We start from the raw sequence: 23,776 nt of genomic DNA, 5'->3' as shown, positions 1-23,776 counted from the left end.
AAAACTATGCCAAAAAAAAAAAAAAAAAAGAAATTATGACCAATGGCATATTTTAAAAAATTAAAGGATTGCATATTGGAATAATCCAAATCCCCTAAGTTTACAACTGAGCAGCAACTCTATCACTGATTTAAGAAAAGTCTTCTCTTGGGCCCATTAATTCCAGAAACTGGGCTAATAGAATAAGGAAATATTTCAGTTCAATTTGCCTTAAAACTACATATCTGGGGTTCCTGAAGCAGCACTTCAGTCCCTTCCAACTGAGTGTCTCAATTACCTTATGATTCTCAATAAATTGGTTGATTGGGCTCATTGTATCTATCTGTCATACGAGGTCCCAATGCTTGACTGATTGCTGAGTAGTGCAATTAACAGGCTGAGTTATTTAGAAGACTTGTCCCCACCATGGAAGACAAGCTCCACCCCAACTACTCTAGAGCTTCTTGCTCCACTGTTTTCTATGGCAAGATTTTCTTCTAAATGAAATCATCATCTGCATGTTTGGTGTTCATTTGTTAATAGATCCAACGAATATTTACAGAGTGCCTACCATGTGCAGGGGACTGTGCTGTCACTAGAGGTCCTATGCTGACCTTGTAACTAAACACCTTGAATGACTTCTAATAAGGACTCATAGCCTAGTGAACAGTGTTAGAGAAGATTTTCAATCAGGCCATTCTCAGTGACCAAAACCCTTAAAATGGCTATCAAATGCCTACCGCCAGCTTTTCCTCTTCCATTACAGGCTTCCTCACATGGTCCTGCCCTACGATTGACCCTTCCTCCTGTGTGTTCCCTACTCTCTTCTCGCATTGCTGTTAGCATATAAATTGCCACTTGATCCCCACTCTCACTCTGATCCTCCGTTCTTCCTTCTGACTCCTAGAACCACTTAGCTGCTCCATCTCATGTCTAGTTACTTTTTTCTCCACCTTCATCTCTCTTCTCACTGACGATTTTGAGGAGATCAAGACTCAGGGAGAATCAAGGCACCATATGGCTTTTGTCTTTGAACAGTTCAGGGCTTAATAGGGTACAATAAATTAATTTGGGACTTGGATTTGCACCTTGGCTACATACTGGTTAAAAAAGCTTTGTAGTACTGCTGTTAGGATCTAGTCACTATTTGTCCCATTGCTTCTAGTGGTAAATGTTTCCATGTTCCTTACAGACCATTTACTTTCTTCATTTTCCCCCTAAGCCAGCCTGAATTGTCAGTGAAGAGATCACTATCCATATAATCACCTGAACCAGAAACCTAGAGTTGATCCAAGGCCCTGCCTGCTCACTAACCTTCTTCATCCACTCCTTCACCAAGCCGTATGGGTCTGTCCTCACTATCACTGCCTTATGTAGGTTCTTATCACTTCTGGCCTGACTTATTGCCCTACCCCATCCCCTGCCACCTCGTTGAGTAGTCAAACCTACCAACACCCATCACCAAACATCACATTGCTGCTGCCACTGGTACCCATCAAATTCATCTCTCCCTATACAACTTGTCACATATTTTTTCCAAAACAAACATCACTTCATGTTCTGAATCCCCTTAGCTTTCAGAATAATGTTCAAACTCCTTGGTTTATAACAAATGGTTTACAGTCAGGTCCTACCCACATTTGTGGCTTCCTTTTCCACCACCCTACCATCCATCCATGCAATCTCTATGTCACCCATATAGAACAGTGTGTAGCTCCTGTAACCCCTGCTGCTGATACACACCTCCATTATTTCCCATACACTGACTGTTTTCTCTACTTGGAATGCCCTTCTTTCTGTGAATAGTGAAGTTAACTCTTACTGCTCTTATTAGTCCCTCAAACTCAGTTTGCCATGTGTCACGCACTGTGCTGAGATCAGTACATGTATTCCTTGAATTCCAACTCCAACTTAGGTGCCCTTCATTTGGGTTCCATAGCTCTCTAAATACCTCTACTAGAGCATCTGCCATAAATCACATATTTATTTTGTCAGTTTCATTTATTCATTCAACAAATATTTATTACTATGTGTCCTACAATAGTGGGCAACTTAGATAGTTTTTCTACTTTCTGGTTCTTACAGGCTAGCAGGGAGAAAGACAACTGAGAAGTAACAATAATGGATCATAGGTGGTAAAGTAGAAGATTCTGTGGGTGTCAGGGTTCTTAATACAATCCAGGAGGTCAGGAAAGGCTTCCTAAGGGAGCCATCCTTCAGTTGAGCCTGACGTATGTACCAGGAAAAGAGATCAGCCCATTAAAGGCCTGGAAATGAGAGAGCACATGCATGGGGCCTCTCTTCAGGTAACTGAAATAAGTTCATTATGAATGGAGAAAGGCAGGGCACCGGCAAGATGGCAAGATGGAGCAGTCACAGCAGTGCTGGCTAGTGGAAGGCTGTAAAAGCCTTGTCTAAGGAGTCAGATTTGTTTATCCCTGAAACAATGGAAAGGCCATTGAAGGATTTTAAGAAGGGTAGTGACATGGTCAGACTTGCCTTTTAGAGTGGCCACTGTGGCTGCCTGTTGGAGATGCAGGGAGGCTAATTGGGACACTGTTACTAATCCAAGTGAGAGATGCTAGTGGGCTGGACTAGATAGCACCAGTAGGAAAGAAGAAATGTAGACAAACTTTAGAGCTGCCTACAAGGTAGAATTAACAGGGTTTGTTGACTTACCAGGGAAAATAGACAGGAGGGAGAAGAAAGACTAAAGGATAATCCAGAATATTTAGATTTAGGTAGTTTTGGGTGCCATTCCTGTAACTGGGAATTTTTGGATGGAGAGGGGGCAGTTTTGAGAGAAAGATGATAAGCTCGGTTTAGGACATATTGATTCTGAAGTGCCTTTTAAAACAAGTAGAGTTAGTTGTCCAGTAGGTATCTGAATATGCATGGATCTAGGGCCAAAGGACACAGTAGACACAGGTCTGGAAATTTGAAACTCTTTATCATATAGATTTTAATTAAGTGGATGGATATAATCCCATTAAACTATAGGTCTAGTGAGGCAAGGACCATACATTATTTACCTCTGCATCTCCAGGGTCTAATACTATTTCTGGAACAGAGTAGGTGCTTTGGTAATTTTATTGACTTTAATAAATATTAACTAATTAACAGTGTGAAATACAATCACATTTAATTTGAAAATCTTCCTTAATATAAAATATTGGAATACAAAAATTGTGCGGTATTGATATGCATCAACAATTGAGAAGTAACAATAATGGATGATAGGTAGTTTTCAGAAAAGTGATATTGAACTGGATAATCTAAAAAAAATGTTGGGCAGAATAATAACTACTTTGAAGACAAATGAAATGCATTTCACTTGTACAAATTAAAGCATAGTTACAGACCAAAAGTTACCAAAGCAGATTGCAAGTGCTATTTTATCATCATTTGTACAGTGTGATTGAGCAATTAAAATGTGATATATGTATTTGTCTGTGCATAATAATTAGCAAGAGATAAAGAGATTAGAAGGATAGTTAAAGAAAAAACAAAAATGAGCAACCTTTCAGCCATGCATTTGGCACCACACACATCTGCTTTCAGCAACAGCCTATCATGGTGACTTGCTTTTCATTTTCCACTAGTTCCCCTCACAGAGCTTATATGTGGGGATGAAACAAAACTCTTCTTGTGTATTATTATGGTAATTTTATAATTATATTGAAAGGAAATTCTTTGAATCTTTTTATTCTTTTATTGGAAATAACATTTAAATGCGGGAATACATTCCCTGAGACCAAACAGTGTCTGCCAGCAATGGTAATAAATATCAGTTCCACTCTTCAAAGAAAGGATATGTTCCCCAGTACTTTTCAAGCATGTCTTTTTTCCCCTCTCTTGAATAAATTTTTGTTGATTCTTTCATTTCATCAAAATACCTAGAAGGTACAAGTACCACTCAGAAATTGTTCTTTTGAATTTTGGCATGTAATCCATCATTTGTGCATGGCCGAAAGATAAATTTCAAGTGAGTCATTACTACCAGTGCATTGTGGCAGAAAACATCCTGGCCAAAGGCAGACATGGGTTCGCATTGCAATGCACTTGCTTCATACGTACAGAAGATCCCTCAACCTCTCTAGGTCTTATTGGTCTCAACTGTAAAATGAGGAATTGAATTTAGTTACTTTTTATTTTTATTTTTTTCCCTGAGGCAGAGTCTTGCTCAGTCACCTAGGCTGGAGTGCAGTGGCATGGTCTTGGCTCACTGCATCCTCCACCTCCTGAGTTCAAGCAATTCTCATGCTTCAGTCTCCCGAGTAGCTGGGATTACAAGCTACAGGCATGCACCACCATGCCTGGCTAATTTTCGTGGTTTTGGTAGAGACGGGGTTTCTCCATGTTGGCCAGGCTGGTCTCAAACTTCTGGCCTCAAGTGATCTGCCTGCCTCGGCTTTCCAAAATACTGGGATTTAGTTACTTCTAAGACCACTTCTAGCTCTATGATCTTATTCTATCCTCGAAAACATTTTATTACTTTATGTAGACTTTATTAAATTTGACTTTGCTTTATTATTTTATGTTCTCTATTAATTACCAAGATTTATGTACTGTGTCTGTGCCCAGTGGAAGCTAAAGATCTAGGAACACAACATGAGAATATGCTAACACTCATAATAATGTTTCTATTCTTTGGGCATTTACTACACGTCAGTCATTGACCTAGGCATTTGCTCTATCATATTTAATCTTCACAACAACCTTATATAATAAATATTTATATCCCCATTTTACAAACTATGAAATTGGGACTCGTGTATGTTGGCAGAACTTGACAGAAAGTGTTCTTGGTGAATTTCAACCCTAGATTTGCCAGCTCCAGAGCCTGTGCTTTTAACCATTATGTTATATCTGGATTTCTGGCTGGAACTCTCTCCGAGGGTTGGAGCGAACCCAGTAGACACAGATAACATCCAGGAAGGAGTGTTGAGTGAAGTCATCCAGGATGTTTATCCACAAAATACAGATCTGAGAGGTGATCAAGGAAGGGAGAACCAAGATTATGCTGGAGAGCTGCACGAACTGTGGTTGTAAGGCTGCGGGAAGTATCACATCCACACAGGGAGAGGCAAGGATAGACATGGGAAGATGAGCAGTGACATTGGTAGCCTGGAGAATCTTAGCTTCTTAGTACTGGATCTTAGCAGAATTCTCTCCAAGTCTTCATCACTAAGGTGAGGTATGACAGGATTACGTGAAAATTCTCCTTCAAACATTATCTAGTAATGGCATAAGAAAATACAGTGAGAGTATCTTTAAGATACCCTTTAAGAAACAGGTAGCAAGTAGTTTGTGCTAGAGCTTCTCCCAGTGACTCATGCAAGGCACAATAGAAAGGCTTTCCAAGTTAGGCAAAGAAGGAAAGGAGAGATGGAGAAGGTATATTAGGAAGAAACCTCATGTGCCTGAAAATTATAACTAGGAAGATACAATGGGTGCAACTGGTGCTAATGTTCTATAATACCAGGCCATCTCATTTCACAGGGTGCAGACCTCAGCGGTAACCATACCCACCATTTAGAAAGTTTTCTACCTTAATAAAATGGGATGTTGTCACATCAGAAGTATATGAATTGCTTTCACCAGACACAATCAGCTCTTATAAAGTCTTCTTGCTTAAAAGATTGAATCTAAACCTAATCTAACCTCCACATAATGATCAGTTTACAGTATACACAGGCGATAGAGAAACAAGCTAAATGACACGCAAATGAAGCACTTGGGCAAATCCTATATTCTATAGGACAAGTGATGCAGTTTCTCCAAAAATAAACTACCCAGTTTCTCCAGCAAATTAATGGCATGAAATAAGGGGAGATAGATTATAGAATGAAATACACTTAATAGATATTAATGTAAAAATCAATAGTTGGTGTAATAATAAAACTTCTAGTAATTTCTCCTAAGTAAACAATTAGAGAAGCAAGTACAGATGTATGTAGGTGAGTGTTCACTGCTTTATTGTTTGTAGTGGTAGAAAAAGATGCAGTTTGGGCTGGGTGTGGTGGCTCGTGCCTGTAATCCCAGAACTTTGGGAGGCTGAAGCTGGTGGATCACCCAAGGTCAGGGGTTCGAGACCAGCCTGACCAATATGATGAAACCCCGTCTTTACTGAAAATATGAAAATTAGCTAGGCATGGTGGTATGTGTCTGTAGTCCCAGCTACTTGGGCAACTAAGACAGGAGAATTGCTTGAACCCAGGAGGCAGAGGTTGCAGTGAGCCAAGATCGTGCCACTGCACTCCAGCCTGGAGTGACAGAGTGAGACTTCATCTCAAAAAAAAGAAAAAAAGAGAGAGAGATGCAGTTCTGAGACAGAAAAATAAATTAAGGTTGAGGGAACACAAGTTACAGGCAGTAGGTATGGTATGTCATGTCATGGCATGGTGTGATGTGATATGGTGTGGTAATCAGAAAACCTAGATTTTAACATGCTTGGGCAAATTAACCTCTCTAAGACTCAGTTTCCTCATCTTAAAATGAGGATGATTAAAGTTCCTATCTGATAGGGACGTTATGAGATTAAATAGGATAATATTAAGCACAAGGCCTGGCAGAATGAACATTCAATATATCCTTCCAGAATATACACCAGACTCTCGAGAATGATCATCTCTATCTACAGAAGGAACTATGGTGAACTTTTTTACCCTTTCTGTTTTAAATTGCCTTTCATTGTCATTCAATTCTAACATTTTTGTCATTTTCATTATGAGTGTATGTGCATCCTTTTTTATAGTTAATAAACTTTATTTTTTAGAGCAGTTTTCTGTTCATAGCAAAACTGAGCACAAAGTACAGAGTTCCTATATACCCCCTACCCACTACAGGCACAACCTTCCCTACTATCAACAGTGTATCCTTTTTAAACCTTGAGTTTTTAGGTGTGATTTTAAATTTTCAAAGAAATAGGTACTTTTAACTGCTAATTTGATATGTAATTGCAAAGTCATCAAAGAAAATGGTTTGTATGATCTTGATGCTTTAAGAACTAATATTCAAACTTTTCTTTTCCTTTATAATGTAATACATGGTAAATATGTAAAAAGACAGTATATTTTCTATATACTGGGTCCTACATATTTTCTGTGTGATCTATTGTTTTTTATATATACTTTTAAATATTGGATCACGATCATGTATTTGTCCATTTTTCTTCTGATTTGTCTTATCATTTTCTTAGATTGTCAAGGCTATGTAGTGGCCCTCTTAATCCTCAGTGACCTTTTTCTTCTTTTCCTTATATTCTATTTTCTCATGCAAATAGTTTACATGAGAGAAAAAGGCACCATGAGGGAAAGAGTAACAGGAGCGATTGGGCAGACTTCAAGCAATATGAGTCAGAATAGTGTAGTGGTTACTAGCATGTTCTTTGAATGAAGACTGATCTGGATTGAAGTCCAAGCTCCAAAGCTTGCTCTCAATTTACTCATCTGTAAAATGTAGCTGATGATCATTGTACCTACCCCAAAACAAATCTATACTTTCGAGGTACCCTGGGGTATAGGTTAGGGTATTGCAGGATCTTGACAAATTTCCTGAAAGTTCTAACAGGGAAATAAATCCATTTTGACAATGAAAAATACACGAGCTTGAGAGAGTTTACTTACCTGTAGTAATGAAAAGGGAATTATTTTTATTTTTTTATTTTTTTATTATACTTTATGTTCTAGGGTATATGTGCACAACATGCAGATTTGTTACGTATGTATACATGTGCCATGTTCTTGTGCTGCACCCATTAACTCGTCATTTACATTAGGTATATCTCCTAATGCTATCCCTCCCCTCTTCCCCCACCCCACAACAGGCCCCGGTGTGTGATGTTCCCCTTCCTGTGTCCAAGTGTTCTCATTGTTCAATTCCCACCTATGAGTGAGAACATGCGGTGTTTGGTTCTTGCAATAGTTTGCTGATAATGATGGTTTCCAGCTGCATCCATGTCCCTACAAAGGACATGAACTCATCCTTCTTTATGGCTGCATAGTATTCCATGGTGTATATGTGCCACATTTTCTTAATCCAGTCTGTCATTGATGGACATTTGGGTTTGTTCCAAGTCTTTGCTATTGTGAATAGTGCCGCCACAATAAACATATGTGTGCATGTGTCTTTATAGCAGCATGATTTATAATCCCTTGGGTATATACCCAGTAATGGGATGGCTGAGTAAAATGGTATTTCTAGTTCTAGATCCTTGAGGAATTGTCACACTGCCTTCCACAATGGTTGAACTAGTTTACAGTCCCACCAACAGTGTAAAAGTGTTCCTATTTCTCCACATCCTCTCCAGCACCTATTGTTTCCTGACTTTTTAATGATCGTCATTCTAACTGGTGTGAGATGGTATCTCATTGTGGTTTTGATTTGCATTTCTCTGATGGCAAGTGATGATGAGCATTTTTTCATGTGTCTGTTGACTGCATAAATGTCTTCTTTTGAGAAGTGTCTGTTCATATCCTTTGCCCACTTTTTGATAGGGTTGTTTGTTTTTTTCTTGTAAGTTTGTTTGAGTTCTTTGTAGGTTCTGGATATTAGCCCTTTGTCAGATGAGTAGATTGCAAAAATTTTCTCCCATTCTGTAGGTTGCCTGTTCACGCTGATGGTAGTTTCCTTTGCTGTGCAGAAGCTCTTTAGTTTAATTAGATCCCATTTATCAAGTTTGGCTTTTGTGGCCATTGCTTTTGGTGTTTTAGACATGAAGTCCTTGCCCATGCCTATGTCCTGAATGGTATTACCTAGGTTTTCTTCTAGAGTTTTTATGGTTTTAGGTCTAACATTTAAGTCTCTAATCCATCTTGAATTAATTTTCATAGAAGGAGTATGGAAAGGATCCAGTTTCAGTTTTCTACTTATGGCTAGCCAATTTTCCCAGCACCATTTATTAAATAGGGAATCCTTTCTCTATTTCTTGTGTTTGTCAGGTTTTTCAAAGATCAGACGGTTGTAGATGTGTGGTATTATTTCTGAGGGCTCTGTTCTTTTCCATTGGTCTATATCTCTGTTTTGGTACCAGGACCATGCTGTTTTGGTTACTGTAGCCTTATAGTATAGTTTGAAGTGAGGTAGTGTGATATCTCCAGCTTTGTTCTTTTGGCTTAGGATTGTCTTGGCAATGCGGGGTTTTTTCTGGTTCCATATGAACTTTAAAGTAGTTTTTTCCAATTTTGTGAAGAAAGTCATTGGTAGTTTAATGGGGATGGCATTGAATCTATAAATTACCTTGGGCAGTATGGCCATTTTCACAATATTGACTCTTCCTATCCATGAGCATGGTATGTTCTTCCATTTGTTTGTGTCCTCTTTTATTTCATTGAGCAGTGGTTTGTAGTTTTCCTGGAAGAGGTCCTTCACTTCCCTTGTAAGCTGGATTCCTAGGTATTTTATTCTATTTGAAGCAATTGTGAATGGGAGTTCACCCATGATTTGGCTCTCTGTTTGTCTGTTATTGGTGTATAAGAATGCTTATGATTTTTGCACATTGATTTTGTATCCTGATACTTTGCTGAAGTTGCTTATCAGCTTAAGGAGATTTTGGGCTGAGACGACGGAGTTTTCTAAATATACAATCATGTCATCTGCAAACAGGGACAATTTGACTTCCTCTTTTCCTTATTGAATACCTTTATTTCTTTCTCTTGCCTGATTGCCCTGGCCAGAACGTCCAACACTCTGTTGAATAGGAGTGGTGAGAAAGGGCATCCCTGTCTTGTGCCAGTTTTCAAAGGGAATGCTTCCAGTTTTTGCCCATTCAGTATGATATTGGCTATGGGTTTGTCATAAATAGCTCTTATTATTTTGAGATATGTTCCATCAATACCGAATTTATTGAGAGTTTTTAGCATGAAGGGCTGTTGAATTTTGTCAAAGGCCTTCTCTGCATCTATTGAGATAATCATGTGGTTTTTATCATTGGTTCTGTTTATATGGAGGATTGCATTTATTGACCACATAGTGGAAGAAAGCACTCCTCAGCAAATGTAAAAGAATGGAAATTATAACAAACTGTCTCTCAGACCACAGTGCAATCAAACTAGAACTCAGGATTAAGAAACTCACTCAAAATCGCACAACTACATGGAAACTGAACAACCCGCTCCTGAATGACTACTGGGTACATAATGAAATGAAGGCAGAAATAAAGATGTTCTTTGAAACCAATGAGAATAAAGATACAACATACCAGAATCTCTGGGACACATTTAAAGCACTGTGTAGAGGGAAATTTATAGCACTAAATGCCCACAAGGGAATTATTTTTAAAACTTTTCTAGCTAGAATAAAATCTCCAGTTGGCATAGTGTAATTGGTCATTGTTCCTGAATCACTACTTCATCACCCCAGTTTTCAGAGGCACTAAATGAGATGTAGATAAAGAAGAAATCCCCCAAATTCTTCATTTCATTACATGTTTCAGAGGCAGAAGGAAATCTCTCCTCAGTTATCATTTTGTGAGTAAATTTTGACTAAACCAAAGTAATCTATTAAGTCACTCATAATATTCCTAATATCCCAAGAAACTATTAATTTTCAAAATGATAACAGAATTTTACTCAATGCCTGTTCCTTTCACTTTCGTATGTAAATTAAGACCCTCTGGCCATCTCTTTTTCCATGACAGTTCATAAAGCCAAGCCTAATCTTCTCCTGACAAAATACATGTGAAGAAGTGAGCTTCAAAGTCTAAGCTAAGAGCAAGAAGCTAAGATGAATTCTGAAAAGAAAAAAATGCGCTCTGAAAATAACTTGTCCAGATTCCTCCTAGCAGGTTAATTTAGGATCTGATATTAGTTTCTCATTGAAATTTTCAGAAAATGAGTGAAGCATTTGAAACAGAAAGTGCAATTGTACTCATGCGTTTAATTTTCCGAGGTTCAACTATACCAACTTTATTATACAAGGTTTGCACATTTCAAAACTTTAAACCATTTTTTCCAGTCCAATAAAAGGGCTATTTTCAAGACCAAGATATAGCAAAAGTTTGTGATGACCTTTGAAACAAGTAGACCTATCAGTTAAAAGGTCAATGATAGCCTTTTACTTGCATTTCCATTTATAAAATTGGCAATTCTTCCTTAAACAATTGTGAGCATAATTGACATAATACATACATTGGTTCTTTATCTACTTGTCATCCTCTGAGTGCTGAGGTGTAAAGGAGGAGGCTGTTATTAGGGATCTTGAGCTGAATTCATAGCATTGATCTTAATTCAGCCAAGTGATTAGAATCCAATGTGGTACCTTTCTGTTTAGACTGAAGCAGGTAAGAAGGGTCAGTCACAAAGAATCAAATGATTTAGGAACTTCATTTGCAGTACTAAGGAGTATCTCAGGGCACTTATAGATTGAATAAATAAAAACTCCATCAACCATTTACATTGAAGAAAATTGTGTTTCCAAACTGTCTTCCATAAATATTCACCTTTCAAAAGCATTTTCCTCTTATTAACCTGAGAAAACGTGGTAGAGGAAAAGTTGAAGTCATGCTTGACAGTAAGTGACGTCTACCAAAGCCTGGTATGGATTTTTCCCAGGATTTGTAGCTGATATACCCTAGAGATATGGGTAAATTGTGTCACAAAAAAACTGCAGAATTGAACTAGAGGTCCCACAGCAGGACATACCATAATATTTTAGGACAAAAAAAAAAACAAAAAAAAAACCCCAAAAAAACAGATTCCCAAGCAATCTTACTTTTGGAGCCAACCCCGACACTTCTCTGCTTTCTCGTGCACTGAAGCATCCTGAGGCACCAGTGTCTCTCAGCATGATACAGTTCATTCATACCAGCAAGCATGTGGATGGCTTCCACTTAGGCTGTCAAGTTTTTATTCTTGTTAAGAAAGAAGAAACACAGGAGGCCGGGCGCGGTGGCTCACTGCCTGTAATCCCAGCACTTTGCGAGGCCGAGACGGGGGGATCACGAGGTCAGGAGATCGAGACCATGCTGGCTAACACAGTGAAACCCTGTCTCTACTGAAATGCAAAAAAAAAATTAGCCGAGAGAGGTGGCGGGCGCCTGTAGTCCCAGCTACTCGAGAGGCTGAGGCAGGAGAATGGCATGAACCCGGGAGGTGGAGCTTGCTGTAAGCCGAGATAGCACCACTGCACTCCAGCCTGGGCAACAGAGTGAGACTCCATCTCAAAAGAAAAAACAACAACAACAACAACAACAAACAAGAAACACAGGGATTCAGAGAAGTTCTTACATTAAGTTCTTTCTTACATGATGAACTATATTTGGACAAAAGTCATTCTGCTTGGTCTACAGGTTGTCATTCTCCAGACATACTCTTCTTTCTCTTGCCTCTGTGTTTTGCAAGTTCTGAAGCCTCTATCTCATATTTCCTCACTTGGTGAGCTTCCTCTCATCCCCTCAATTAAAGTCCAAGGCTCACATCCTCTGAGAAGTCCTCCCTGACTCAAGGACCTTCCTTGTCTGCATCAAATAACCTTAAAGACTCTTTAAAGTAATTATTGTCTTATTTATCTATTTTATCCACTACAGTTGAGTACAGGTGCCATGTCTTTCCTACACTGAGTGCTAAAGGTTAATCTGGGACTCAGAAAACATGTTGAATGAATACATGAATATATCCATACTAAAATTGCACTAGGCCAGGCACAGTGGCTCACGCCTGTAATCCTAGCACTTTGGGAGGCAAAGGCAGATGAATTGTCTGAGCTCAGGAGTTCGAGACCAGCCTGGGAAACATGATGAAATCCTGTCTCTACTAAAATACAAAAAATTAGATGGGTGTGGTGGTGTGCACCTGTAGTCCCAGCTGCTCGGGAGGCTGAGACAGGAGAATTGTTTGAACCTGGGAAGCAGGGGTTGTAGTGAGCTGAGATCGCATCATTGCACTCCAGAAATTTTCTCTTAAAAAAAAAAAAAAAATTATACTAGAAGTTTAGCCCATTAGAACAAAGACTAGCTTGTTCATTATCAGAGTGTATCAATTCTGATAATTCCCAGGCATATGCTCTTTAAATAAGGAAAGTAGAAAAGCAAACATCCTTGCATTTAGTAGTCACTTAATAAATGGTTCTTGAATAAATGAGCATTTTTAATGAAAGAATATCTTATATTAGGCAATTCCATTGAAAATTAAAATGGGAATTTCCTTTAGACAAAATAATCTCGTCAACACCAAAAAACCTCCATTCAAAAGTGTTCAGATCATGTTATTGAAGCCAAAAGAATTCATGGCACAAATACAAATATAGCTTAGCAGCAACACGATTGTAACAATACAATATTTTCTTCCTTCCTTTCTTTCTTTCCTTCTTTCTTCCTTCCTTCCTTCCTTCCTTCCTTCCTTCCTTCCTTTCTCTCTCTCTCTCTCTCTTTCTTCTTTCTTTCTCTTTTTTTTTGAGAAGGAGTCTCCCTCTTATTGCCCAGGCTGGAGTGCAATGGCACAATCTCAGCTCACTGCAACCTCTGCCTCCCGGGTTCAAGCAATTCTCCTGCCTCAGCCTCCTCAGTAGCTGGGATTACAGGCATGCACCACCACGCCCGGCTAATTTTTGTATTTTTAGTAAAGACAGTTTCACTTTGTTGGCCAGGCTGGTCTTGAACTCCTGACCTCAGGTGATCCACCTGCCTCAGCCTACCAAAGTGCTGAGATTACAGGCATGAGCCACCATGCCCGGCCAACAGTACAATATTTTCAAAAATTAATTTTGGGTTTTTCTTTCCCAGCTTCCTTTTATGTGACCACATTGTCTCAAGGAAAGTAGAATGGTTACATTGAGAATAAAAGGGAATAAATAGTTCATGTTTGGCTTTGTGACTCTGAAGCATGCTTTTGAGAACCAAAGCACCATCTTGAGGGACTCCAGAGATCATGACATAGAAACAGAAAGAGATTAGATGAAGGACCAAGACCTCAGCCTCCCCTCAAGGAGAGCTGGCAGATATAGAGACAGAACAGCACCTGGAGTCAGGGATAAGGGAGAGGAGAACCTGACTTAGAGTCACTCAGGGAAGAGGTTTGGTGGAGGTGAAGATGGTCAACATCAGAAGACCATGCAGAACCGTTGGAATTCGGTAGCAGGATGGATATGAGAATGCCTCTCTAAGGACATGACTCTTGATCAGGGATCCAAAGGATGTGTAGGAGCTAGGTAGGAGCTTTCACAGGAAGCTGAGATAACTAATTATAGCTTGAAAGAGCACTACACACAGCATGAGGGGAGGGGCTATTTTGCTATCCCTTCTATTAATGGGTGTTCTCATGCCACCTGTGGTTTTTTTAGCCTAAGAACATTCACCTGTGTCCCAAGACTTTTTTGAACTCCATCTATACTGCCCCATATGAATATCCCCACATTTCTCAATTGTCCAGGATACCCTTAAGCCTCTTGCCAGTCCATTAAATATGGTGAATGAGAATTCCTGGCTTCTAGTGTGTCAAGGGGAACAGGGTGGTGTGGAAGAGAGAGGCACAGCACAGGTACTTAGGAAACACTGGACAGTGATCAAACTACCTCCATTACACATATTTTAAATGGAAGTTGAAATTGCAAACTCTGTGTAAACTAGTGGTGAGATTAAATTAGCAGAATGTCGGTTCAGAATCTAATAAATCTGGTCAGACCATATCCAATGTTGAGATATTTTCCTTGAATACCAAACATGAGGAGCACACATTCAGAAGAATACAGACAGGATGATCATAGGAGAGTAGTCTAAAGCACTGGGCACACACAGTCTAAAGAAGACAAAACTTGGGTGAAGTCTTTCATGAGCTGTAGGGTAAGGGAGAGCACTGGAGCTCATTACTATACTTCCCTGAACTGTGACTGCCACTAGCAGTCAGACCGATCCAAAACTGGAGTGTTCAAGATCAGTTAGTTGACCAGTTTGTTAGAATGGTGCCAAAGGACCTCTAAAGGGTGAGTGGGATAGTGAGCAGCTCGGATTACTTCTGACTCCAATTTTAATTCTATGAAATAAAGACAAAGCATTAATTTAATCAATTAACAAACATTTATTGAGCACTCGTTATGTGTCAGGCACTGTGTTAAGTGCTGGAGATGTAACGGAACAAAACGAGACATGGCCTCTCTCATGCGGCTTACAGTCTAGAGGAGAGAAGGCAGACAAAATCACACAAGCAAATAAAATTTCGATGGTGGTAAGTGTTACAAAGGAGGAATGCACAGTGCTATCATAACTTTTATTTGGGGTATACCTGGACAGGAACGTGAGGATAGCTCTTTAAGTATATGACTCTTGATCAGGGATGCAAAGGATGTGTAGGAGCTACCTCCCTCCCCTGCAGGGAAGAGCAGTCAAGACCATTGAATAAAATATGCCTCATCAAAACGCAATATGGCATAGTCATTAAAAGATAAAGCTGAATTCCGTACCTTCCACACATGAGTTGTGTGTCCTTAGGAAAGTTATTTAAGCTCTCAGCACTTAAGAGTTCTTATCTGCAAAATTAGGAAAATATATATTTCACAGGGTTAAGATAAATGAAATAAGGGATGCAAAATGATTAGACCAAGCCAATGTGTAGTGTTTATTAAACTTTGGTGATAATCCATAAATTGACATGAAATGACAATGACAAATTATTTATTGAAGATAGAGCAAGAACCTTTTAAACTACAAAACAGTCCATTCTCGGATCCTGAAAATCTCAGCATTAAGGCTGGAATCATCACATCATTAAGTAGGTAGTGTGAACCATAGTCCACAAATCTGTTGTGAACAATATCCCATAATTCTTCATTTTTCTTCAAACCTAATTAAATATTACTCTTGCCTAGATCAGGAAACTTTTTTCGTAGATCAAAGAATTGTTCTAGATCGAGGAATGCAATCTCAATTATTATTGGATTCCTTTGTCCCTCCTAATTTTCAGTTCATCAAGGTGGTGCCTAATAAATTCATTTTCCAAGATAGCTTCACTCCTTGACAGCAGGCAACTCACTTGATCAAGATTTCTGTCCCTTTTCTCATCTGAAGCAATCTCTCCTCTCTAGTATTTCTTCTCCTCTTCCTCCTTAACTCTCTCCCTCCTACTTCTTTCTCTCCTTCTATTCTTCTTCCCTCTTTTCAAAATATCTCTGTCTCTCCCTATCTTCCAGAGCATGAAACAAGTGTCTTTGATAGCGTAGGCTAGAGCAGTGTCTGACACAAGCCTGCTTTTATTCCCTTATCTGGCCCCACCCACATCCTACTGATTGGGCCATTTTACAGAGAGCTGATTGGTCTGTTTTACAGAGAGCTGATTGGTCCGTCTTGACAGAGTGCTGATTGGTGCATTTACAATCCCTGAGCTAGACACAGAGTGCTGATTGGTGCATTTACAATCCTTTAGCTAGACCTAAAAGTTCCCCAAGTCCCCACTAGGTTAGGTAGATACAGAGGACTGATTGGTGTATTTACAAACCTTCAGCTAGACACAGAGTGCTGATTGGTGCATTTACAATCCTTAGCTAGACATAAAGGTTCTCCAAGTCCCTATTAGACTCAGGAGCTCATCAGGCTTCACCTAGTATATCCCACAGCTGGGCTGCAGGCCAAGCTGCCCGCCAGTCCCCTGCCATGTGCTCACACTCCTCAACCCCTGGGCGGTTGATGGTCCCGATCACCGTGGAGCAGGGGGTGGTGCTAGTTGGGGAGGCTCCGGCGGCGGGGGAGCCCACTGGTGGGAGGCGGGGGTTCGGGCATGGCACGCTGCAGGTCCCGAGCCCTGCCCCGTGGGGAGGCAACTGAGGCCCAGCTAGAACTCGAGCCACCCCGCCCTCTGGCAGGCCGACACTGCTGGGGTACCCGGCGCACCCACCGCAGCTGCTGGCCCGGGTGCTAAGCCACTCTCTGCCCCCGGCAGGCGGCACCAGCCGGCTGCTCCGAGTGCGGGGCCCCCGGAGCCCGCGCCCGCACCTGCCAGAACTCGCCCTGGCCTGTGAGCCCCGCCCGCAGCCTGGTTCCGTTAGCCCCTCTCCCTCCACACCTCCCCGCAAGCAGAGGGAGCGGCCTCTGGCCTCAACCAGCCCAGAGAGGGGCTCCCACAGTGCCCTGGTGGGCTGAAGGGCTCCTCAAGCGCCACCAGAGTGGACGCCAAGGCAGAAGAGGCACCGAGAGCTAGGGCTGCTAGCATGTTGTCACCTCTCAACATGTGAGGTACTGCCGGAACTAGCAAGAGTGGAGAGCTGTCACTCTTAGGCCTAAAAGGCAATGAACCAAGTTACAGGAATCTACAGAGAACCTCAAGCCATGGAAGTAGGACCACCTAACTGGAGATGCAATCTTCCAGCACAGCTAATATAGCCAGTGCCCTAATCATGATAAGGAATTGGAGTGGAGAGATGCACAGAGGGATGAATACTCTTAATCTGTCTTCTCCCACTCCCTCTATTTTCTGCAAGTTCCTCCAACAGCTGAACCCAATTGGAAACCAGAGAACAGGGAGCCTGGGTCATGTGATCCTCAAAGGTCAGCCTTCTTAGGCATACAGTAGGTTAGAGAAAAGCAAATAATGGATCAACGTGAGGGAAGGGTGCTGGTAAGTGTAGTGTATTTACTAATGAAGAACATTTAGGCCAGCCACAGAGATTGGCTCATTCTTGAAATTTAAAAAGTATACACATGAAGGAAATATTAGTGGTTGCCAGGGAGTGAAGAGGGGGTGGGGTTGGTGGGGAAGGGGATATAGCTATAAAAGAGCAACATGAAGGATTCTTGTGACGATGAACATATTCTGTGTCTTGACTGTATCTTTGTAAATATCTTAGCTGTGATGTTGTTCTAGTTTTGTAAGATATTTCCTTAGGGGAAACTGGGTAAAAGGTATACAAGAGGTCTTATATTATTCTTACAATAGCACGTGAAATATAAATATCTCAAAATAAAATATTTAATTTAAAAAAAGGAAAAAACAAGTTACTTGGGATCAGATGTTGGATATTTCTCAGTCTTATGTCATCAAAAGAAGTATAATTATTTGCTTCCTCAAAAAACTGAGTCCTCCATTTGATTTACACAGAAATCTGTAGCTCCTGCAATTCTTAAGCAATAATCACTGAACAAATTGATTTTTGCTAAAAGTTTCTCATTGTTTGACTTGACCATATCTTTAGAATATTTGTTAGATTGCAAAACCCCAAACACACCCATGAATAGCCTTGGTCTGTTAAGACACTGGAGGAAATGCATACTTGAGCACAGAGAGAACTAAGGAACAGATGTGTATTAGAAATAATCAAAGGAGTAGAGCAGGGGAAGTGAAGGCAGTTCATTAAAATATTCATTCTCCATCTTGTTACAAGAAGATTTAATAGGGATATTAAACATAGTATAATAAAAACTGCACACCTGGTAGAGTGGCTATTATCAAAAAGATGAGATATAAGTATTGGCAAAGATGTGGAGAAAAGGGAACCCTTGCACACTATTGGTGGGGATGTAAATTAGTAGTACAGTCATTTTGGAAAACAATATGGAGATTCCTCCAAAAACTAAAAATAGTATTACCATATGATCCAGCAGTCTCACTTCTGGGTATACATCCAAAAGAACAAATCTGTATGTTGAAGAGATATTCGTACTTCCATGTTCATTGCAGTTCTACTCACAACAGCCAAGATATGGAACCAACGTAAGTGACCATCCTCAGATGAATTGCTTTTTTAAAAATATGCTATATATATACCCAATGAAATAACATGCAGCCTTAAAAAAAGAACAAAAATTTGTCATTTGAGACAACATAGCGGAATCCAGAGAACATTCTGCTAAGCAAAATAAGCCAGGCGCAGAAAGACAAACACCGCATGATCTCTTTGGAACCAGAGGCTGCTGGGGGAGGGGAAGGCAGCAGGCAGAGCAAGGGGAAATGTTAGTCAAAGGGTACAAAGTTTCAGTTAGATGGAGGGATGAGTTCTGATGATCTATTGCACAAGGTGACTATAGTTAAAATAATGTATTGTATATTTCAAAATTCCTAAAAGTGGATTTAAAATGTTCTTACCACAAAGAAATGATAAGTATGTGAGGGGACAGATATGTTAATTCGTCTAATTTGTTTATTCCACAATGTATATGTGTACTAAGACATCATATTTTCCCCCATAAATATGTAATTATTTGTCAATAAGAAATAAAAATTAAATTTAAATAAATCAACTCAAAATGGGCTAAAGTCTTAAATGTAAGATCTGAAACTATAAAACTAAAAGAAAAAAGCACAATCGAATGTTTTTAAAAATATGAATAAATCTGCTAAAGAGAAAAACAGGGTAGTAACCATGAGACTCAGTCAGGAGTAGGGCTAGTACACAGCATAAAAGCCTAACTAAAGCCATGTACAGTGTGAGAAGTCAACCCTTCAAGTAGCCTCTGGCCCTACCTTTCTAACAGCCAATGCAAAAAACAAACGTGACCTATTACATGATTATAAGATAAAACTTGACTTGAAAGAAATCTGTTTGTTGTGTCCCTGTAGAGGTGACATTACAGTTTCCTCAATAACACACCTAGGATTAATAACGCTAGTTTCATTGTTCAGTAAAAACAGTTCTAACTGGGACCTAAATAATGCAGTTCAGGTGTCCAGTTTTCTGGCTTTAATTAGGGGACATTTTGGAGTATGTTCAAAATGAAAGAATTACATTCTTTAAGAAATTTTTTAAAAAAATGTTTTCCACCAAGCTTTGGGTAGGTATTAGTAAGTTTTCAAACTCAAATCCCTACACAGTGCAAGAAGGTAAAACAATGAAGAGAAATGGATGTCTGTTAAAAACAAACACTAAAAAATACAATGATAAAATAGCATTTGACAAGTGATCCATTTGGGGGTTACAATAAGGTGTGGTAGGGAATATGCAACCTAGAGCCGACTGCTCATAACCAGCTTATTGTTATCAGAACTGAAATAGGGGCCAGATGTTGCTAGGTCTCTTATTTTTCCTGTGTATCAGAGTTCTATTACAGAAAACAGAAACCACTCTAGCTATTTTAAGCATAAAGGGCAAAGGGCTTCAACACAGGGAATTAGGTGCTTAGAACGTGTTAAGGCCAGGCCTCCAGGACTTGCTGATAGGGAACAACGAAAAATTGCCCCTAAAGGAAGCTGCTAACCCTGCCTGAGTCAGAGGACCGGAAATCAGTAAGCTTCCCCCTGAACGGTTTGCTCCGGGAACAACATAGGAATTGGGAAGATATTGCTGCTGCTGCTGCTGCTGGTTCCAGAGCCATGCTTCACCCGTCCAGGGCCACACTAACAACAAGAATAACAACAGCGTAAAGATGCTGCTGACACCATCCACCTTTTGACCCTTACAAAGCTTGTAGCAGGAACGCTGCTACAAAAAAACCCCAAAGCGGGCTTGAACTGATCATGCCAACCACCAGGAGCAGCCAGGATGGCTGCCTTTTAAATCTTACTTGAATGCATCTCGTTGGTCAAAGTTTAAGTTAAATCACATCTGACTGCCCAGCTTAGAAATGTCCCTTTCAGTTGCCCAGCCTCTGGGGGCGGGGAGTGACAATATGTAGAATGTATGCAAACTAAAAATCCATTTTATTCACCATATTGTATTTTTATGCAAAGATCACCTGAGCTTTTTAATGCTGGCAATTCAATTTTTTTAAAATTAATGGATGGGCAGGCCAGTAACATAGATGTCAAGAAAAGGCATCTGTGATCCAGTCTGGTGGCTCATGCCTGTAATCCCAACAGTTTGGGAGGCTGAGGCAGGAGGATCGCTTGAGACCAGGAGTTCAAGACCAGCCTGAATAACATAGAGAGACACTTGTCACTACAATAATAATAACAATAATAATAATAATAATTAGCAGGCCATGGTGGCACACCTGTGGTCCCAGCTATTTGGGAGGCTGAGGTGGGAGGACCACTTGAGCCCAGGAGCTGAAGACTGCATTAAACTATGATCATGCCACCACTTTCTAGCTTGAGTGATGGAAAAAGAAAAAGGAAAGGAAGGGAAGGGGAGGGGAGGGGAGGGAGGGGAGGGGGAGGGACGGAGAGGGAGTGGAAGGAAGGAAGAAAGAAGAAAAGAAGAGAGAGAGAAGAAAGAAAAACAAAGAAAGAAAGAAAAAGAAAGAGTGAGAAAGAGAAATAAAGAAGGAAAGAAGGAAAGAAGGGAAGGAAGGAAGGGAAGGAAGAAAGAAGGGAAGGAAGGAAGGAAGGAAGGGGGAAGGGAAGGAAAGAAAAGAAGAAAGTGGAAATGTATCTAGGAATAGATCCAGTGGATAACTGGAGGGAAGCAGCCTTAATGGAAGTGGAGGGAAGATGGAAGCCTTAATGAAAGTAGTGAATACAGGGTGCATAGTGGAGGAGGATATAAACAAAATCACATAAATGCATATAGTAAAATTTAGTTTATCTTCTTTTACTGCCCACTGCCCACATGTAACCTGGAATAACATGAAATAAGTCAGACTTCTCTGTGTTGGGAGCTGAATCTGCTAGAAGCATCCTTTGATTCAGGGGGTCTATACAGAGAAAGCTAGAGCCAAGGTGTTGGACTATTAAGAGAACCTAGCCAGTACGTATGGTGGGGGTTTAATTTGGCTGGAGAGTTTAGTGACTGAGGAATAGGTGGCCTCTCCAAAATGGATAGCTCATATTCAGCTGAGAACAAAGGGAATTTCTTATAACATATTCTACACATAGTGAAGCAAACAAATACAATGTTCTGTATCAGAGATGTTTTACCAGCTTTGTGGTAATCTCAGATTTTGTGGTTAATGGTCACATTTATTGTTAATATTTGAATAACTGGGTGGGCACAGTGGCTCATGCCTGTAATCCCAACACTTTGGGAGGCTGAGGCGGGTGGATCACTTGAAGTCAGGAGTTTGAGGCCAGCTTGGCCAACGTAGCGAAACCTCGTCTCTACTAAAAATACAAAAAGTAGCCGAGCATGGTGGGAGGTTCCTATAGTCCCAGCTACTTGGGAGGCTGAAGCGGGAGAATCGCTTGAACCCAGGAGGCAGAGATTGCAGTGAGCTGAGATTGCGCCATTGCACTCTAGTCTGGGTGACAGAGCAAGATCCTGTCTCAAAAAAAAAAAAAATTGAGTAACTTAGAGAACATGTTGCCTTTCTCAGTAAACGTTAGAAGAAAGGGGTTATAATTTATTATATTCTAAACACTACAATAAAATATTTCAATTTAAATAAGACCTTTGTTCCCCTAGCTTATCTTTCAGCAATGTTTCCTGTTTATTTTGCTCTTGTTTTCTTTTTTTTCTTTTTTCTCTTTTTGAGGCAGAGTCTTACCCTGCTGCCCAGGCTGGAGTGCAGTGGCACCATCTCGGCTCACTGCAACCTCTGCCTCCTGGGTTCAAGCGATCCTCCCGCCTGAGTCTCCCAAGTAGCTAGGTTTACAGGCACCAGCCAGCCGGCCCAGCTAATTTTTGTATTTTTAGTAGAGATGGGGTTTTGGCATGTTGGCCAGACTGGTTGTGAACTCCTGACCTCAGGTGATCTGCCTGCCTCGGCCTCCCAAAATGCTGGGATTACAGGTGTGAGCCACCACACCTGGCCTATTTAGCTCCTGTTTTCAGAAGAAAGTAAACAGTCTTTATCTTTTTTTTTTTTTCCTTTTAATTACATTTATTTTAATGCTGAATTTACTCCTGTGCCATACGTTTTTGTTTCTTCAGTTTCTTCTGGGATATCTTTTTCTTCTGGGCAACCTCCTCTTCTGGTTTAGGAACAATCTGTTCCTTTTCAGTAAGGATCATCTCAATGTAGCAGGGAGAGCTCATGTATGGGTTAATCCGACCATGAGCTCTGTAGGTTCGTCGGAGCATCTTAGGTGCTTTGTTCACTTGGATATGCTCGATGACCAGAGAATCTACATCTAAACCCTTAAGTTCAGCATTACTCTCTGCGTTTTTAAGCATGTGCAGCAAAAATTCAGCACTCTTTTTGGGCCACCGACCTTGTGTCCAGCCCCACTGCTTGGCCTGGGCACACCTGCCAACTCCACCATTGTAACGTCAGAATGGTACGCACTGTTTCTGTAAAGTGACATCTTTCAGATACTTTGTGGCTTTTCGAATATGCATACCCTTGATGGCCTGGACAGTTTCATGAGTGTTCTTAAAGTGAACACGAAGATTGGAACCTCTTGATTTGCATGATTTCGTGGGGTTCTCCGGGTCAAGTGAATAGCGAACCATTTTCACAGATTACCACTGGACACTGGATCTCCCGAGTCCACACGCACCACAGGCAGCCCCACCAGTGGAGGAGCCGGGTTGTCCCATTCCCGCCCATCACGTCCCTCTGTGGACCTCAAAGACCGACCGGCCCGGCTCCCAAAGTTGGGCCCTCCGCCACATCCCCCCGCATAAGAAACCACCGCCTCCAGCGAGGATTTAGTAGCTCTGGGAGTTCTCCTCCCGGGGACCTGGAGGCCGACGCCCCCGAGGCCAGGATGGCGGCGATGGCAGGAGGATTATCTTTCATTTTTAAAATTCATTTTGTATTTAATAATTAAATTCTGAAAGTGATAAAAATATATATAGTTTTGCCTTTTCTTTCTTAATAAAAAACTTTGTAAAAGTTAGACTATACCAGTATTCCTCTGATATTCTAGTATTTTTCTGCTGTCAGCTAGACCCACTCTAAACAATGAAGGATGGATTTCTGAACCCATTTCAAATATGTGAAAGTAGAAGACAAGATTGCATATATAATGATAAAAGCACAGTCTAAAGGGTATTATTAATAGCATACCATGGACACATAGTTGCTTCCTCCTGACCAAGAACAAATGTTAAGAGAAAG

The 23,776-nt window shown here is 40.5% G+C and overlaps 1 protein-coding gene and 1 pseudogene across 3 annotated transcripts in view; one reads left to right on the top strand and one right to left on the bottom strand.

Annotated features, from left to right (window-relative positions):
• Nucleotides 1-23,776, top strand: part of LOC101021093 (schwannomin-interacting protein 1) — an 803,298-nt gene that overhangs the window by 604,668 nt on the left and 174,854 nt on the right. The gene's annotated exons all lie outside the window — the stretch shown is intronic.
• On the bottom strand, nt 22,573-23,441 carry LOC101020402 (annotated as a pseudogene). Its single transcript, XR_160138.4, has one exon. The product of XR_160138.4 is annotated as a 60S ribosomal protein L17 pseudogene (transcript).

Source organism: Papio anubis, chromosome 2 (genome assembly GCF_008728515.1).
Source record: "Papio anubis isolate 15944 chromosome 2, Panubis1.0, whole genome shotgun sequence".
NCBI lineage: Eukaryota > Metazoa > Chordata > Mammalia > Primates > Cercopithecidae > Papio > Papio anubis.
The sequence above is the reverse complement of the archived record's forward strand: the minus strand, read 5'-3'. Positions and strand labels throughout refer to the sequence as shown.